This window comes from Periplaneta americana, chromosome 4 (assembly GCF_040183065.1).
Source record: "Periplaneta americana isolate PAMFEO1 chromosome 4, P.americana_PAMFEO1_priV1, whole genome shotgun sequence".
NCBI classification, from domain to species: Eukaryota; Metazoa; Arthropoda; class Insecta; order Blattodea; family Blattidae; genus Periplaneta; species Periplaneta americana.
This window is the reverse complement of record NC_091120.1, coordinates 49,181,712-49,201,723: the sequence shown is the minus strand read 5'-3', so window position 1 is coordinate 49,201,723 and position 20,012 is coordinate 49,181,712. Positions and strand designations below refer to the sequence as shown.

At 37.1% G+C, this 20,012-nt stretch overlaps 1 protein-coding gene across 2 annotated transcripts in view; it reads left to right on the top strand.

Annotated features, from left to right (window-relative positions):
• The window catches only part of brat (brain tumor), a 718,927-nt gene that overhangs the window by 208,634 nt on the left and 490,281 nt on the right, over window positions 1-20,012 (top strand). For both annotated transcript variants that reach the window (XM_069823300.1, XM_069823297.1), the window contains exon 3: window positions 8,048-8,100. The gene's annotated coding sequence lies outside the window, so the exon portion shown is untranslated. The remainder of the gene's footprint in view (window positions 1-8,047; window positions 8,101-20,012) is intronic.

Sequence of the window (20,012 nt, the reverse complement as noted above, 5' to 3'; positions counted from 1 at the left end):
TGTTCCTTATTTCAAAGAATCTATTAAAAAATTGCTGTTAACAGAGAAAATTTAAAGTTCAATTATTGTGATATCTGTGTTTTTTCTTCTCATTATTTTCTTTTATTACTTTTTACTCTATTATAATTTCAATTTTTGTTTTCCACCTGTGCTTATCTTAATATTTGGATTTATATTAACGTTTTCGACACTCGGTGTGTGTCATCTTCAGATATGGGGTCTATGTCATTGTGTGTTGTGAAGACCTAGCTTCTTAATTATGTTGTGGGTTGTTCACTTGTGTATGACCTTTCATGATTTCTTAATTTAGCTAAAATTACTATAAGCAGTGTGTGGTTGGTTGTTATGATTCTGTTAAATTCTATCTTTTGAAAACCTATATAGGACAATAGAAAATTATATGGGTTTTCAAAAGATAGAATTTAACAGAATCATAACAACCAACCACACACTGCTTATAGTAATTTTAGCTAAATTAAGAAATCATGAAAGGTCATACACAAGTGAACAACCCACAACATAATTAAGAAGCTAGGTCTTCACAACACACAATGACATAGACCCCATATCTGAAGATGACACACACCGAGTGTCGAAAACGTTAATATAAATCCAAATATTAAGATAAGCACAGGTGGAAAACAAAAATTGAAATTATAATACAGTGAGCTTATCGGCATCTCCAAAATGAAACTTTTTACTCTGTTATTCAATAAAATGTCTTAACATTAACTTATGTGGAATGCCCCCTGAGCACGAGTATGTAACTTATTCTTTCTGGGCGTGCTAGAGAGTTCTTGTATAAAAAAATCAATATGTATCTTTGTTCTGGCAATAAAATATTATTATTATTATTATTATTATTATTATTATTATTATTATTATTATTATTATTATTATTATGTGTTTTTGATTTACTTCACTAATTGTAAGCTCAACTGTAACGTATATTTTACACAAAGTTTTCTTGGATTAAAAAAAAACATTTTGCCTTGGAGCCACAGAATGATCCTTATCACCACTGCAGTAAAAATACAAACGTCATTTGTGGCAGTAGGGATGTCAATCCTATGTGCTTGCCGCCGCCTTTATCTTCAAGGAAAACTCAATGTGTTAGATCGAACTCGAAGTCTTCGATTACCACATGCCCCCCACCACTACTGCAGTAGCTATGAGAAATTACTAATCAAGAGAGACATATACAGCAAGAGAAAAAGTTATTATATTCTTAATTCAGTATCTTTAAATTTTAAAATAATTATTGATAGACCTATTTGCACGCAATAATTGTCCACTTTAAACTTTTATAACACTGTCCGTCTTACTACATTATTTCAATTGACTCACAAAAGCAAAAATTAATTGAAGGGTCTCAAAACCCGAGAACTTCAGCCTACAGTCGTAATGTTATATCATCTGTTATGATTATATTGCTCTGACATAATCATAAATTGAGTACCGGTAAGCTTGATGGTATGCTAGATATATTTTAGTGTAGTAATAGTGATGTTAAAGCCAGAGAGGTTTTTTTGTACCGCAGTCACTGCGTGACCTTCTATTTTCATATAGAACAAAAGAAATAGCCTCTCTTCTCTTGATTGTAGTACCACAATAAATCGTTCCCGATGGCTGTGTTCAATTTAGATGTGTAACACGTCCGAGCTTCTGTTAAATCTGAATATAATGCAGTGAATATATTTTCATAGTTACATCATGGTTACATCAATTTTGTTGCTTCCATGCTGCACGAAACCACTGGCTGCCTGAACTTGCCTCCAGCGGAGCGGTAGCATTGTATGTCTGAAATGACGCTAGAAAAATACGAAAACTGAGAGCCCTTGATGTTTTTCATCGGGTTATAAAGGTGGGTTTGTAGACGAGAGGAGGGGACTGGGAATACATAAGCTGGAATCAGAACATGCCCAACGATTTAGATTCTTGTGTAAGAAGGAGAGTTTTTACGATCCACTTAGGATTCTTTTTTCGTTTCCTTGAAGAGAATAGTTTAAAGTGCACTGTGTTAGTGAAATGTCCACAAAGAAGTCCTCCAATTGGAGGGGAGAGCGAAGGAAATCTCATATAAGCCAACCCCCAGGGGCTCTCTGTGATCTGGCACTGTATGATCCCCGAGCTATTCCGTCAAGAGTCGAGCAAGAGTCCCTCTTCATGGGAGATATTTCTGCAGCCCTCGTCTAACGATGTGCAGGATTTTTATTTCCAAAACTTTCCGTAGTTTTCCTCTTGCGCTGTAAGTATAAAGGAGAGTCGAAGTAGATAGAGTTTGAAAGCACTTGGCGCTCTCCCTCACTTGATTTTGCTCCGGGCTGCATTGAAACACATGGGATCGAGCTCGTGTTGGCTAGTTAAACTATATATAACTAAGCAGGAACATGTTATCTAATATTTTTAGTATGAAGCTGTGCGTGAAGTCCATGATGTAAAGCCGATCAGCTGAAACGCCGGTTCCCCATACCGGTTCTCGGTTAAAATTTCGACAGTATCAAGTGACGCAAGGACATTACTGGGACTTATACAGGGTTTATATATATTATTTTATATATATTATTTTAATGTACCGAAGTACATATGATATTTCCATGCAGATATTCTGCGTCATCATATTATGAAAGAGTAATGGAACGGAGAAAAACCCTCTCCGGCGCCGGGATTTGAACCCGGGTTTTCAGCTCTACGTGCTGATGCTTTATCCACTAAGCCACACCGGATACCCACCCCGGCGGCGGACAGAATCGTCTCAGATTAAGTTCCAACTCTTGGGTTCCCTCTAGTGGCCGCCCTCTGCACTACGTCATAGATGTCTATGAACTTAGGACTGTAGTCCACACATGTGCTGAGGTGTACTCGTTATGAGTGACTAGTTGGCCGGGATCCGACGGAATAAGCGCCGTCTTAAATCTAGACATCTATGACGTAGTGCAAAGGGCGGCCACTAGAGGGAACCCAAGAGTTGGAACTTAATCTGAGACGATTCTGTCCGGCGCCGGGGTGGGTATCCGGTGTGGCTTAGTGGATAAAGCATCAGCACGTAGAGCTGAAAACCCGGGTTCAAATCCCGGCGCCGGAGAGAGTTTTTCCCCGTTCCATTACTCTTTCATTATACAGGGTTATTTCCGATTTCTGATAACGAATTTGAATGATGTCATGTAGAGGTGACAGACCAGTAGTGAGTGATTTCATAATCAGAGTGCACGGTGTATCACAGTAGCAATTCCCAAGAAAATCGAGCCTTTTTGGGAGAGGTACATAACAATCCTTTCCGATGCCAAGTACAGCTACGTGAAAATCATAGAAGCCTGCAAAAACACGTGGTTTCGTTATTTCCAAGAAAGGCATCTTGTGTATACCTAATAAGACTGGAAAAGTTCGGATGAGATTAATTTCAGAGTGAAAAAACCAAGCAAATCCACCCCCCGTCACAAGTCACCGCACCCCACGAGATGATAAAAATTAATTCCATTCGAGCTTTACCAATCTTACTAAGTACACAGACGATGCCTTTCTTGGTACTAACGCAACCTCGTTTATTGCAGGCTTCTTTTATTTTCACTTAATTACTTGGCATCGGAAAGGGTTGTTATGTACCCCTCCCAAAAAGGCTCGATTTTCTTGGGAATTTATTCTGTGAGTCGCCGTGCACTCTGACTATGAGATCACTTACTACTGGTCTGTTACCTCTCGCCGCAATTCAGCTGTCGTTGTGATTTCTGACGCACATGACGTCATTCAAATTCGTTGTCAGAGATCGGAAACAACCCTGTATTCTTAGGTACCTCCGTTTTCCCCTTATCATCATTCCACTTTTTCCACATACGAATTGATGTCTAAATTAATTAAATTAATTGAAAGAAAACAACACAATATTATGTATGCATGCATGCATGCATGTGTATATGAATGTGTGCACGTATGTACAGATGATAAAGTTATTAGATTGTAGTTGTATGTTGCTATTTTCACTGGTTCATCCATCTTTTGAGTGGCCTTCCTTGGTCTCTTCTGCCTCTTCTTGATTTGTATGACATTGCTGCCTTTGGAAATCGAGAATTTTTAACTCTTTTTAAATGCTCTTTCCATTTTATCTGCAACCATTGATTTATGAAACTATATTTAAAATTTTAATTATGATCTTTTAACTTCATTTCAAGAGGAATGCAGAAAATAGGGAAAAAAAAATGCAAGAATGCTGGGTTTGCAGTGAAAGACCTGCCATTGGGCAAAACACTATGAGTGAATAAGTGAATGAATTTCTTCGAGTTACATTAAACTTATCCTATTTTAATTTTTTGTCGTAATGTTATATGTTTTCAATTATTGTTATAACTTATTTAATGGCATGTTTAAAGTAACAGAGGATGAGAGGTATACTTCGCACGAAAACATGACGACCTTCCCTCATCCCCTTCACCAGTTAACTGCTGGCACGCGCAAGGGATAAACCCTTAGCCGAGTTGCCAATTCTTGAAGTCATTGCGATTTGCGAATATTTTTCAAACTGTGTTCCGTGAAACCGCGATTTTCAGCGAGACTATATTATCTTTGTAAATCTACCTTAATTTATAATTACTGAAATAAAATTGGTATAAAAATGAACAAACTTATTTTAAAAACACTTTATATTTATATTTTCACTAACATGTTTTGCCTAAATAAACAAAGAACTGCAGAATTATATAATAAGTGTTAAATTCTCATGTTATTGAAGTTCCAGAATTTTATACTTAATTAAGGATGTTGCGCTTGTAAAATTTTCGGAAACTGTGATCATTGAATAGCAATTTATAGTACAAGAGAGTAAAATTAGATTTTATCCGCTTCGCTTTGGGTGATAATTTCCACGAGCGCATAAAATCTGTTTACTCTAGTGTGCTATACAATATTTTATTCATTACCGATGTAAATTTAATTTTAAATTGTAGGTTTTTTCTTTGTAATGTGTTGTTGGCGAAGAAGTTCATATTTATTCATTTTAATTAATGCCAATATGTTGGTTGTCATGTAGAGAGTGATTTAAAAATATTTAATTCACTGCTGTAAGTTAGAAAACTTTTATTCACTGCTGTGAATAATGTCATTATTTAGGTTGCTAAGGACGGTGAAATAAAGACCAGTTTAGATACCAGTCATGGATAAATGTATTCCTTTTACATCATTTTTTCATAACACGAAAACCATATTAAAGCACGAAAGAATATATTTGTTTGTCTGCCAGTTTAGTTGCTGATTCGATGGAAATTTTCTGTAGGCCTAAGGAACATTATAAGATACGAAATATGATTTAATTAATTAAGGGGGCATGTACACTTCTTATACCTTAAAATTCTGTTATATAAAATATAGGCCTAATATAAAATTTAAATTTCTACACCAACTATTGAAGTTCATTCAGGTAAAAACAACCTGTAGGCCTATTAGTTTTTTTTTTTTTAGTTATTTAACGACACTATCAATTACTAGGTTATTTAGTGTCGATGGGATTGGTGATGGCAAAATGGTATTTGGCGAGATGAGGCGAGGATTCGCTATAGATTACCTGACATTCGACTTACTGTTGAGAAAAACCTCGGAAAACCCCCAATCAGATAAATCAGCCAAAGCGGGAACTGAACCCATGACCAAGTGCAACTTCAGATCGTTAGTTAACTTAGCCAACTGAGCTACGCCAGTGGCTCTGTATTAGTTCTGAAGTTATGATTTTTAATGTAAAGTGCGGCATTGGCTGTAATAGCTGTTAAGTGGAAAACGGCATGAGCTTTTTCTTCTTCTTCGCAAACTATATTCCTTAAAAACCCTTTTCCTGGTAATTCCGAATGTGCTGGATAGAATCGAATGACATTTTTTCTGAATTCTTAAACGTAATGTACAAATCAGGCCAGAATATATTTCCGCAAGTTTATTTGCTGTTGGCGATATCTCTTTCGCGTACTGTTCACGTACTGTTCGACGAAGTAAATCACGCATAAAATCGTCTATCATACCGAATTCTGTTTTAATTTGTTTATTTTCTCTTTAGTTGGTGAAGCGTAATTCTTAATTTCTATGCCCTATATATATTTTTTTACCAACTCCGCCGGTTGCGTCCGATGTTAAGTGATTAAGATTTGTACTTATCAAACTACCTCAACTTTCGATTACTCTATGCATAGAATTTCTAACGTTAGACACAATATTTTAACACTTTGTTTTCTTAGCTACGCTCCTCTGCAAATAAGATATTCTGTTTTTTTCGACGGTGTTATTTGTTCTTGTGATGGTCCTCGATCTTCAAGTGAATCAGAAGGCCTGGCTGCGGATCATCTGCTCCAACACTCATTAATCATGGCCGGAATAAATTAGATAAATTGAAGCGCACAGCGGTATAAAACAACACGTCGACAAATGTCTGAAAAGACACTGAGAACGGGTGAAACCAAACAGGTAGAGGCAATGACTACTAGATTTGGCAATGCTGGGATCTATTGTATTTCTGCCACGCGGCTAGGGGTTGAGTAGAGGATGGGGGTTTATGAGGGATTACCAATTCCAAGAACAGAGGCCGTCATGTTTCCGAGCCAAGTATATTGCTTTTCTTAATACAGGAACATGTGAGCAACACTGTCTGAACATTTTCCGCTTACGACATATCACCAAAATTTCACTTATCATCAGTACTACGCGAAGATGAATTGTTAGGCCTATATCTTACAGTAAGGCACTCGTTAACTAAAAAATAATTACATCACTTTCTCTGTTATTTTAAATGCATGAGAAATACAATAAATTACAATATTTTAAAGCATTGAAAAATATGGCTATAAAGTAAAAAAAAAAAAAAAAAAAACATCATCAAACAAGATAAATTCGAGCTCATGGCCTCTCACAAGTACGCAGTGAGCTACCGTAGCAACCTGACAGGACTAGAAGAAAGTAGATGTCAGAGCAAGACCCTTGTTACCAATAACTCTGTAATCTTAGAGCGTTTTGTAATGGGACGTCATATTTCATTATAAATAATCAATTTTCAATAAAGGACAAAATCCTAAGAATGGCTTGGTCTGAGATGGAAGTAAAACTTCGGGTCGTAGATTTTATAGCACGTGAAATGAAGGGCTCAGAGCCAAAGGCGACAACCCACAATTTTGTATTGTTCATTATTAAGCTTTTTTTTTTTTTCAAAACTTTACATTGTTATTATAGATTCTTGATATTTTTTTGTATTTATTCAATGTAGACGAATTAAAATAAATTGTGAAACCAATCATTTTTGTCAGGATCCTCTTAATATCAACTCTTATTTACTCATTTTGTAATTGTGGGTTAGTCGCCTTTGGCTCTGAGCCCTTTAAATAACTCTGTCCCGTTTGAGAATTCCAAGGAAAATTTATCGGTAATTCTTGTCCACGTTCTATTTCGATATATCCTTTCAATAGGGACAGGATTCTAGTAACCAAAGACAACCTGGATTGCATTGTTTCTTGTGTAGTGAGGCATACTTGGCACGAGTGACACATTATTATTATTATTATTATTATTATTATTATTATTATTATTATTATGGGGGTAATTAATCAGATATTCAAACCAACCTTAGTACAAAAACATACGCGCACCAGAATTTATAAAACATTGGCCAGACCTATACTCTGTTTTGGTAGTGAAGCTTGGACGATTCATAATATTGATTCACAAAGATTAACGGCGGCAGAAATGAGATTTATGCGTCGTACAGCGGGATACACGAGAATGGATCACATTAGAAATTTTGACACTATGAAAGAAGTGCAGATTGAACCGATTACGGAATACCTGCAGAATTACAGACAAAACTGGAGATCACATGTCATCAGAATGCCACGCCAAATTTTAAATTACCATCCTGTGGGCAAGAGATCCTTGGGCAGACCGTTCAAGAGTTGACAAAAGACCGTAACGGGCCACTAGGCCCAATACATGCAAGGATGATGATGATGATGATGATTATTATTATTATTATTATTATTATTATTATTATTATTATTATTATTTTCATAAATTTGTTTCTCTTTTTCAGTTGGAAGCCACAAGAAGGAGCGATGGTGTGCTTTTAAGGAGGTGTTTTCAAGGGTGAGTATTGAAGTACCTCTGAACTAAATCGTGAGTTTATATGATATTCTGCCTTTCTATTGACTGACTTTGTTAGTTATTCTAGAATCCTTTTGAGATATGCCTTGACAGTGTAGTAATTTGTTTATAGTGCAAAACAAAATCCACTAAGTTTCCAGAATTACGAAATTAGGCTATTATGAGGAAGTCTTCTGATATATTTCTTTTACTTCTTTTTGTTCCTATTTTTGAGTCATTGATTCACGTTGGGCGTTTCAGGAGAGGAACATACGGATATGGCTGTACTGGAATTGGTTCCCAAATCTATGAATTAGTTTCCAGTTCGTCCCCGAGCTATACTCGAGTTGGTTCCAGGTTGATTTCTCCTGTGTACTGCAATTGGTTCCCGCGCCAGATCAAGACAGAAAACATTTCCCTTCCCATTTTATACAGACTTAGGACTGTCAACTACTGTCTACAGTAGTAGGTAGGTTAAAAATGTTTTGTGCTTGGCGGACACGCTGCGTCGAATAACTTCACAATTTTATTTCTGTACTGGTAAAAATTTGAAACAAACGTGTCGCAGGAATGCATGTCTGCTTACACTGTCATCAGAAAACTTTTCCATCCAATCTTTCACAAACGTTTCCTTTTGTTGCATTATCTTAGGCCTACATTTACTTTTACTCCTAAGCTTAATAACAACTACTCTGCTACATGATCGATTAACATCCATGTCCCAAACAGCGTAGATGGAGTCACGGGTCATGATCGATTATAGGTGGCGTTATAGGCAATAAAACTACTCTGCTACATGATCGATTAACATACATGTCCCACACAGCCTGCTAGAAAATCACAGCCTTGGATATTTGAACATGGGGAACCAACTCACGTTGGTGCTATTTGAACATGGGGAACCAACTCACGTTGTTGATATTTTATTTGGGAACCAACTGCAGAACAGCGACGGATATCACGGCATCGGCGGTCTCACCACGTTCACTAGTTTTTGGCCAATTTCGACGTCTTATTGTCATCATTTTTCGATGAATTCTATCGCTTAGATTCCATTGTGTCGTCCAGCAATGTTTAAGATGTCATCTGACACAAGTTTCATCGCACATGTGCTTAGCAAGTTTTTTTTTTTTGCTGTGGCCTTTGTTTCAGCAGTGTAGATAATTATCCACCTTACATAAGTTTTAAAAACATTTTGATTTTGCTGCTAGTATCCCGACACCACTGAGGATTTATCTTGGTTTTGAACAACTTTTAAGATATCGATAAAAGGGGACTTGTCTCGAAATAGTTAACATTTCTTAACCTGTTCAATTTGATAATCATAGATTACAAGTTTGAATCCGAGAGTATTTATGTACTTAACAACATGTTCACAGTTAGCTGTCATATTACTGTATTATGAAATACAAGCAAAAAGTGGCGTTTCTTAATTTCTGTTTAGGCTGTGAATTGAGCTTATTTCCTGGTTACGAAAGTGTGGGAGCAGTTACATTTAGTAAACTGCATTATCACCTGCATTCCCAGTCACTGAATGAACGAACTGTAGGCTGAATAAAACTGTTGACTAATCACTTCATCAGCTTACGATTTTGTCTCACAGAGAAGGATCGCTCTCGAGATACTGTATCAAGTCATAAAGTCTGAAAAGTAACGCACCTCCCTCCTAAAAAAAAAAAAAATCCTTTAATAAACGTTACCGTAATTATGTTTGCCACTGGTGAGTTGCATCTTGTAACTCGTCAGCTGGGCTAACCGACTGACTTATTTCACACGCTACGCATGAGATTCTAGTATCAGATATTGATATTTTCAATTATTCTCATTAGAAAAAATGTTATAATGCTGTAAAAAATTAATGCCTTGTGTCTGCGTAAATGCAAATATTTAGCACCGCTGATATTGAAAAAGTGGTCTTTGACATGTCGTTTGTCTATTCCTTCGTATTACAGCGCCTACTAAACTGTTGGAGTCAATCTGTAACCGAAATTAATATATGGGAGTTTTCTTTGGAAATAAAGATGGAAGAACGTAGGACTGTGATAACTCTACTGTTACCATTGCCGATTGTGAAGGTGGGAACCTTAACCTCCCGCTAACCTGCGGGCATCCAGGACCTTTAATAGGGATAAATTTACCTTTACATACAAAATGGACCGTGAAGTTTGAGTCGTGCATTTTGGTAGGATCATCCACTGACCTGTGGAGTAACGGTTAGCGCGTCTGGCCGCGAAACCAGGTGGCCCGGGTTCGATTCCCGGTCGGGACAAGTTACGTGGTTGAGGTTTTTTCCGGGGTTTTCCCTCAACCCAATATGAGCAAATGCTGGGTAACTTTCGGTGCTGGACCCCGGACTCAATTCACCGGGATTATCACCTTTATCTCATTCAGACGCTAAATAACCTAAGATGTTGATAAAGCGTCGTAAAATAACCTACTAAAATAATAAAAAAAAATCATCCACTGAGCAGCACCACTCGGAAGCGCTATCAAGATATGGTGTGTGGAACGGTATTTAGACAAGACAGGAAAAGGTATAGTTTATCGCCAATGCTATCTAATTTATTGTTTCATAATGGAAAATGAAAATGAGTAATTTTGTAGAATATGAACTAAAATCTTTGTTAACACCCTTGTTCGCAGATGTTGAGGTCCTAGTAGCTTAAATGGAGACTTCATACGGTTTAAATAATAACTTATTGCTACAAACTTTAATTTTTCGATATTCCCGTAAAAATCAAAAGTTATACCGTGTAATGAAAAATATATACTGAGGAGCAAAATTGTCACCAAAACATATTAGATCAAGTGACGATTTCAGCTTTCTTGGTTGCGAAATTACACACCTGAATAGTACAGATACAAGTACAAGACGTAATAAAATATCAAGAAGTAATATTATCTTTGAAACTCGATATAAAGAGAACGTTAAACAAAACGGCTCAACTGCAGTATTTGTCCCGCTATGCTCTAACATCTGAAGGAGTGCCAATATACTTCTTGCGCTTTTCGCGATACCAACTTCAACTCATCTGCCTACACTGTGACGAAAACTGTTACTTATGCCAATCTTCCTCTCGATAAAAACCCAGTTCCGGTCGAGCAGAGACTACAAAATGCGCGAAGAGTATAAAAGACTGATGTGTTATTACAAAGATTGTGTTTGTAGTAGGGACAGTTCATCTATGGAATCGCCAACATAGGAACTAATTAACGTCGAGTTCGAGCCCCGAAAATATATAATTAATCATTATAGGTATAAAAAAAAGTCCAAAATCGAGTACACACAATTCTCTACTTCCGCGAAAATGCAGTTTGTGGTTTGTACCTGCTAAAACGGTTTGAGTACATGTTATTGTTAGTGCACTAGCTTTATCTATGGTAGGCTATGGTAGCTCCTTTACTTATCTGCGCATGCGCAGTGTCACAACATTGGACATTCAAAAGTTTCTTGCGGGACACTAGGTGCAGTTTCTCCAACAAAACAATTACATAAACGCAGATAAAATTTTACAAAACTGTGACCACAAGAACAAGTTTATATGGGACTGGATATTGGATTTCTAAAAAGGTGTGATGACTGCAGTCTGCAGAGGTGGGATTATTAATAAATATAGCAAAAGTTCGACTATTAAGGCGAGGCACCTCATGATACCTGCTTCGCTTAGTGGATACCATTGCGGAATGCAAGGGTGCGAGGCTGCCTCACCCATGAGCGAATTCCAGTCGGCTTTTGGATGCGATTAAACATGCCTCGCAGTGATTAACTTATCACGTAAACCTATGTTAATGCTTCAAATGTTGCACACTAACAGGTTGGTTTTACACTTCTGTTTGCTACCAAAAGAACAAAACCGCGAGGCAAACAACAAGCGAGGCTGCCGCGAGAGGCGCCGCGCTTGGCGGCCTCCCTTCGTGGATACTAAATTAAAAGTTACCAGTCTTAATAATATTGTAGAAAACTATAGACAAAATTGGAATGATCATATATCAATGGTCCGAAAGGAGTAGAATTACAGGGCGACCAAGAAAAATATGGAATGTTCACTTGGAGCCGTAATAGGTTTAATTAGGACTAAGCCTAATACGTGAAAGAAAAAAGAAGATGAAATAGCATGTAGGTTTTTATATCTCTGTGCGTATTAGTCATTTTTGTCTAACTGCGAGTGCTGTATGTGTCACGTGTGTGGTGTAATACCATGAGTTATTTTAGTACTATTAGTTTGCGGAGCAGCAGAGGAAAGGACATTTTGCTGGAAGTAAGAAGCGACGTACATGTGCGGATGGCAGGCATACTCATTGTGCTGCAGGATTTAGTCTTGTCCATTAACACCACTTGTCCTTCATTAATTTAATTTGCTGCTGCATAGAGCTCCAGTACTGCTTGGATTGCATACGTATAATGCACCACTATAGCGGGAGAAGGTTTTGCCATACATTATGTCATTCCTTTTAGTACGAAGTCTCATTTTGTTCCTGGAAGTTAAATTACTCTACGGCTTTAGTTTCTAGTTTCTCCGTAGGGAGTCGTCCCACAAAACGCGGGAGCACAGAAGATGTTTTTAGATGACCGTATTATGAATCCATGAAATTCCTCATTTCATGCAACAAGATGCTTTAAAACAATACAAGAGTGATCCTGACGAACTGTTTTAATGAGTAAATGAATATACAGGGTGTTAGAGAAATAAGTGTATGCATTTAGACTGGTTATAGGGAAAATGAATATGAACTGAAACTTTCACTACAAATATTTCTTTATTCCAACGATTCGTAGCAGTATTCTTTGAGAAAATATAACATTTAAACGCCTGCAATATTAGGTTGTCTATCGCTAGCGTGTCTTACCGTGAAACGAGCGGGCCCGAGTTCAAATCCTGATTGGGACAAGTTACATCCTTGAGGTTTCTCCGGGATTTTCTCTCAACCCATTGAAAGCGGGTGCTGGGTGGCTTTCGGCACCGGATTCTGGACTCATTTCGCTGGCATTATCACCGTCATCTCACTCACGTCAGACGCTAGATAACGATTTCTGTTGATAAAGCGTCGTAAAATAAACCAAATAAAACTATTAGGTTACCAGACGATTACTCCTCTCCGATTCATCTTACAACTACCACTCTCTAGATTTCTAGGTCACATAGACATTCCTACAATCAGTAGGTAGCCTTTATAGCAGCTTGTTTAGGGTCGTATTCTACTGCAGCGTCATTAACTTAATGCGTTCAGCTGTTTAGCAAAACATATACAGGATGCAAGTGAAATAACCTTGCACATTGAAAGAGACGATTGAGTACACGTAAATGAGTAGAAAACCTGTGATTAAATGCACGTTTAATTAGATAATTAAGCTTGAAGTTTCAGCAGTCCGGCAACGTCGTCGCTAAAACACTCTACTTGTATACAGGTGTAAGAAGTCAACGAACTCGGTGAGTCTCCATACGTAAGCTGCCAATCTGGCAAGACTTTGCTACGCGTTCGCTTCGTGCAATGGTTTGAATTTAGGGGTTTTGAAAATTAAATTTACACGGAAATCTTGCACGCTATTGAAATACGCGAGAGGGATAAATTATTCTTTATTAGATTTCCTATCGATATGGATAAAAATCACGATCCTACTCGCAATAGTTATCGAATAAGAGATTGTTAAACATTTGGGGAAAAAACATTTTTTCTGAAAAAAAAAAAAAAAAAAACTAAACTTTTCACTAATATGATATTATAGTTTTTTGTTACATACAACATGAGCTATTCGCTCTGAAAATCTGCAAGGCTCTTTCACTTCCACTCTGTATAATAATTCTATTTAATCTAAAATGTGGGACTTAGGTAGAACATAATATTTGTTTCAGCCTACGGTATTACACAAATATTTTTCTAACATTATCACCACCACCAACACAGAATGCAACTGATGCACAGTTAAGAAATGTAACTTCGACAACAATTTAAGAAACCGTCTTTTTCATGGCTGACCGTCTACGCGCGTGTGTTGGACTCACTCTTCAAACCATACAGATTTGAATATTCTAATTAAAATATCGCATTTGCCATTCGCGACCTACTTTATGAGACAACACCGCATAGATAGGAGAAACATCTCTGCTTAGGAGAAATCGAAATCTTCCATCGAAGAGTCTTTGATGCAGCGTTAAATGCACGTTTTACTGTGTTTAACTGTTTAATCTTCCCCCCTTTTCTTAGCAGTGCCCGAAGGCTTGAACCGCTTGTAGCGACCAACTTATTGTGGAATGATTGTTGAAATTCTTAGGACCGCTTTCCTGTAAGTACGTGATTCACTGTTTGGTGCCATCTTATCAATTCAGCTACGGCATCCAGGTCTGACGAAGTCTCCCTATTGTCCACAGCCTCCTCAGATCGATGGCATTTGTTCTCAAATCATGCAATACGTTCTACTGCATCCATTTGACCTAAAGATACCGATGTTCACCGTGGCGCCATTTGTCCGGATTCACAGAGCTACCATGTACCTAGTCTGTAGTAGTCCGTTGTGGAAGCCCCTTCGACTCTCTGGGATCATATGCAGACAGATGACACCTGTAGACGATTCACGGCACTACGTCTTCTGTATCTCCCGGTCGACCTGAAAGGCGAAATGATTCCGAGATCCAACGCGGAAAGTAACCCAGCAATTCTGCTTTGCTTCGAGTGGTTCAGGAGGAAAACCTCCGAAAAAACTCAACCAGGTAATTTCTCCCAACCATGATTTGAATGCGTGCTTGCTTGTTTCACGGTCAGGCATACCAACCGTTACTCTAAAGCAGTGGACACACTTTCATATTACTGTAAATACTCGTATAAATTGTCATATCTTAGGCCTATTCCATATGAAAAATTGTATGTGCTTAAAACTTCTACACTTCTTTCACGTATGTTGAAGAGTGACTTCGTATCCAAATTTGTATAGTTGTCTTCCCAACATTGTGTAAAATAAAATAGCTGTATTTCAGATAGTGTTTATAAACTTCTTAACATCACTACCTGGTCATTGTATGTACTTATTTATTCATGAGCCTCAGAACCAGTTTTTCTATCCCTTTTTTTCCTCACTTCGGTTTCTTTTGATCTTTGATACAAACTGACTATTTCACAATGTAAAAGTGCTTCTATAAAAATTATATTATCAAATGAAGGTGAATCAAAATCTAAACATTATTCTTGAAATCTTTTCATTATTATTCTTGATAGCATCTCACGAGGCAGTTTCGTCAGCACTATGGTTTAAATTTGAATCACATGAGTTCGTTTCTAGGATTTACTTAAGATTCTTGGAAGATCGGTAATGATGCTAGTTTTAGAAGTCGATCATATCAAAATATCTTAAGTCGTGATTTGTACTGCCTCGATTCTTTCGTTGTTTAATAAATTTGGAGCCTTTTGATCTGACGCATTTGCTGAAATATAAATTAAAATTTTATTTTATTTTCTGTTAGAATAGCTTTTTACAGCATTGAAATTGACGGTGTTTGATAACGAAAATACCTAACTAATGTCTAACTAATGTGAAGACACTTCTTTAGTATAAGAAAGAATTGAATTGGTCATTGCTAAAAGGCCCTTTCTCCGTATTTTTGCAAAAATGAGTTAACTACAGATTCAACATCCTTACATATAAATGCACAATCTGTGCTAAAAGGACTTTCCTCAAGCCTTCATACACGCACAGTTGAGCGTTTCATTTTTAGTGTCATGCTAAAATGCCCTTTCTCCGGGATAGAGGGCCTTCTAGCTGTGAACTTGTCATTTAGCAGTGTTTCCATCTGATGACAAACCTTTATACTTACTTCGAACACCGAGGTACCTTTCAACCATAAGATTCTACAGAAAGACCTCCTCTTTTGTAAAACATGGGCCACCAGTTAATGAGTGACTTTTTTTTTGTGCATGCGTAAATATTTTATATAGCCTATAAAGATTTTTGTGGCCCTTAGGAAATAACATTTTTATGCAATATTCATTTACGTCAGTGATTTCAGTGTAAATATTTTGAACTTACCTACAATCCTCACCAGTTCGTCTTTCAGCCATCAATTTTCCAGAGTAAGTCACATGTTCAGTGCCTTTAACTTTGGCTTTCTTTAATGTATTTCGTTTCCAGCTGCAAGTATCACTACGTCTCTTTTTGATTTTCAAACTCTCAGTCTCCATTTCAATTAGCCGAAATTGCGTATAATATAATAATTTGTATTAAAACACAAATAACTATCAGAGCAGAATAAACAAACAATAAATATAGCTGGCCCATGTTTTACAAAAGAGGAGGTCTTTCTGTAGAATCTTATGGTAGAAAGGTATCTCGGTGTTCGAAGTTGTCATTCGCCCCTGCGAGTTTTTATGAATATATGTACAATGCCACTCTTCCTCGTATTGTTTCAACATCCAAGTTCATTGATGGTTGTATTAGGTATACCTTTGCTCTTTGTTTACCTGGAATTGAAAACATAGTCCTTCCCCAACATCCTGCTTATGATGAATTGATTGCAATCAACCCAGACAAAATGCAGGATATCAGGAAAATTCTATGCTACATTCCCCATAAACAGTTAGCTGATTATGAGAAAGTTGTAAATTCTCCACTAGCAGAACATAGAGAAAATACAGAATGAAATCGTCAATTTAGATTTAAAACAAGGGCCTAAAACTTTGTAATACGTAATTAAAATATATTTTAAGAAGAGAAATATACTTTTAACTTGAAATAATGGTAGTTTATTTAATTTAAAATCCTGTATTTTATTACAGTACTCCATTTTTAACCAAATGTGAAATTATTTTAAGTTCACTGCTAAAAGGCCCTTAAATTTGAATTTTTAATTAATAATATTATACAAACTACACGTGACAAGAAAATAAAAATTGTGCTTCTAGAAAGCACAAATGTACCTTTATGATGGACAGTGACCACATTTCTATACGAAGATTAGTATTTCTTAAAAACAGTTTTTTCGATTTATTCAGAACTAACATTTTTGGACAAAGGACCTTTTAGCAATGACCAATTCAATTAAGAAAACGCTTTCTTAGTGAGTGACATGGTCTGAGCTACTCGATTACTGTCTCATGTTACGAGAACTAGCATAGTATGGCGTGTAAAGACAAATACTACTGTCAGTGACTCAGGAGAAGACGAGAGCGGACTGAGGAGGAAGAGATGTGAACAGATAACGTACGGCAACACGTGCAATATTTGTACTGCAGTAAACGGAAACATTAGGTCTCCTGTTCAACTTAGCTTTAATTTCCATACGTATTGTTACTAATGTTTCCTGCACGAGTAATAACCTGGCTACTGGGATGCTTATCTGAGCGATGTTTATAATAATCAGCAGCGATAGTCAAGAAGGTCACATTCTTTCCGCTCGTCTTCTCCTGAGTAACGGACAATAGGTCTATAGCTATACAAGGTGGAAGTGCTGTTATTGTGCGGATTGAAGGGGACAATAGAATGCATTAAAAGAAATTAAAAAACCTATTGTGCGTTTTATAATATTAAGTGCATATTTATTTAACTTAGAAAGTAGGCTGAACGTGTGCGTAATTTGACAATAGCGCGTTGCCGGTTCTCGTACGAAAGCACACCCACTTGATCTGAATAGCAGAATTCCGTCGCTTAGTCACTCCGGTAGGGTTGCCAGAGTTCCTAAAGATAGGAAATAACAATAAGTGTTAATGTTTTTATTTAATTTGCAAGAATATCGTCCATATTATAGAAAAACTGCAAAGTGATGAATTATCCCTTATCAATTTCTCTAAAAATAAGAATCGTACGGATGGTATTTATCGAGTAAAACAGTGTTAACATTTAGGGAATTTTTTCTGAGAAAAGTATTGGTTGATTATTAATATGGTATTAAATTTTTTTGTTGTACTTCATCCAGGAAATAAACTGTTAAAATCTGCGAAGTTTTATTACTTCCATTCTGTAGTATATTTGCCTCCCCTCTTCGCCTTCCCGAATCGCGATTTGCTTTGCATTCTGTCTAATATTCCTGATGTAAAGCAGCACAAAATATCACATTAACAAGTGAAAAATATACTAATTTTGACATTAGAGAAAATGCTAATAAATCTGCTTGGAGGCTTCTCATTCACGGGGAAGTCCACACCTGTGGAGTAACGGTCAGCGCGTCTGGCTGCGAAACCAGATGGCCCGGGTTCGAATCCCGGTCGGGGCAAGTTACCTGGTTGAGGTTTTTTCCGGGGTTTTCCCTCAACCCAATACGAGCAAATGCTGGATAACTTTCGGTGCTGGACCCCGGACTCATTTCACCGGCATTATCACCTTCATATTATTCAGACGCTAAATAACCTAGATGTTTACACAGCGTCGTAAAATAACCCAATTAAAAAAAAATCACGGGGAATATTTTTCATACTATAACTAAATGTCCAACACGTATGTTGTAGTTTTAATCTGTTCCTAAGAAAGTTTTGTTAAGGATTTTTATAACATTTAATATATCGGAATGAAATCAATAGAGGAAATGTATTTTATAAGTTCCTGTAGTGCTGTTTGGAATTTGTTTATTGTTCATGTAGCTTCGGGATTCAAGTTTTGTGATCAATTGGAATGCCGCTGACTTGGTAGTGTCTGATGAAGAGAATAAAGTTTGACAATTTGATATGAAGTTATGTTTATGTTTTGAAATGCTGCAGATATTCTGCTTGAGGGAGGAAAACATCCGCGTTATCTTAGTAAACTTGAAGGCGGAAAGCAGTTTGGATGCTGGTGTTACACAACCACACTAACTACACACAGCTTCTTTCCAATAACGGTTACAGCGGAGTTTCCATTTGAAGAATCATAAGTAGATTTGAACTCTTTTCCGTATTATTTTAGTAATCATTTATATAAATGAGATTTGAAACCAACTCTATTTGCGACATTATTATTTCTCCATATCTAATAGTAAAGTATTAAAATGTATGATGACATATTCGGCATTCAGGTACTCTTTTTCATAAGTCGGTAACAAACTCAAAACTATCTGTGGCTCAGCTCTAGCGTGCTGATCTTGCATCCAGACGGTCCGAATTCGATCCCCAGTCGGGTCGTGATGGAATTTGTGGTGGACAAAGCACATGTTGCAAAGGAAGCTATCTGGGGGCACTTCCGTTTTCTCTCTTTCATTCTTTCAGCATTCTCTACCTCCCCCTCGTTTCGTCTATTATCTTCAGTCCTTAGAACTAGGCTGAGGTGAAGTTTTGGTAGTAATACGGGTTTACAATGCTTACGACTTACAAATCCAGGTTCTGTTATCTGTCTGTGTCAGGGCTTAGGTAGGATGGTCCACCTCTCAGCACCGAATTCATGAATGCCATCTGAATCACTTGTCGGACTGGATCATCGCATAATGGGCCAAAGCAATCCCAAGTGCAAGAACCCGATCTGGGTCCAGCCCTCTCGATAAGTCAAGCCACCCGAGTCACCTGTCGGACTGGAATCATCGCGTATAGTGCGTACAATGGGCCAATGTAAGCCAAAGTGCATTGAACCATTCCTGTCTCCCCTCTAAAAGTCAGCCAGCAGGCCCATATGTGCAGAAATGTTACTTATACGGTGCAACACTTTGTTACTGCTGGGTAATACCTTTTATGTAAAGGACCAACTATCGAATGAGAGTGTTTGAGCAAGGCAGTGAAGATGTTTTATGTTCTAACAAATGACAGTGCTCCGTAGCAGTAATGGTACATACAAAAGATGATATTCTGATCGTGGTTTAATTTGAAAATCGTACATTATACTGCAGTAATTTGTTTTCAGGCTGTAACTTTTACAATTTTATACCAATTAGTCTGAAACTTTTACCACATAATGTGGATATGCAATACACGAATTTTCACTTTGATATTCTAGTTAGTTTACTTATAATATCAATTATTTGTTGTTTTTT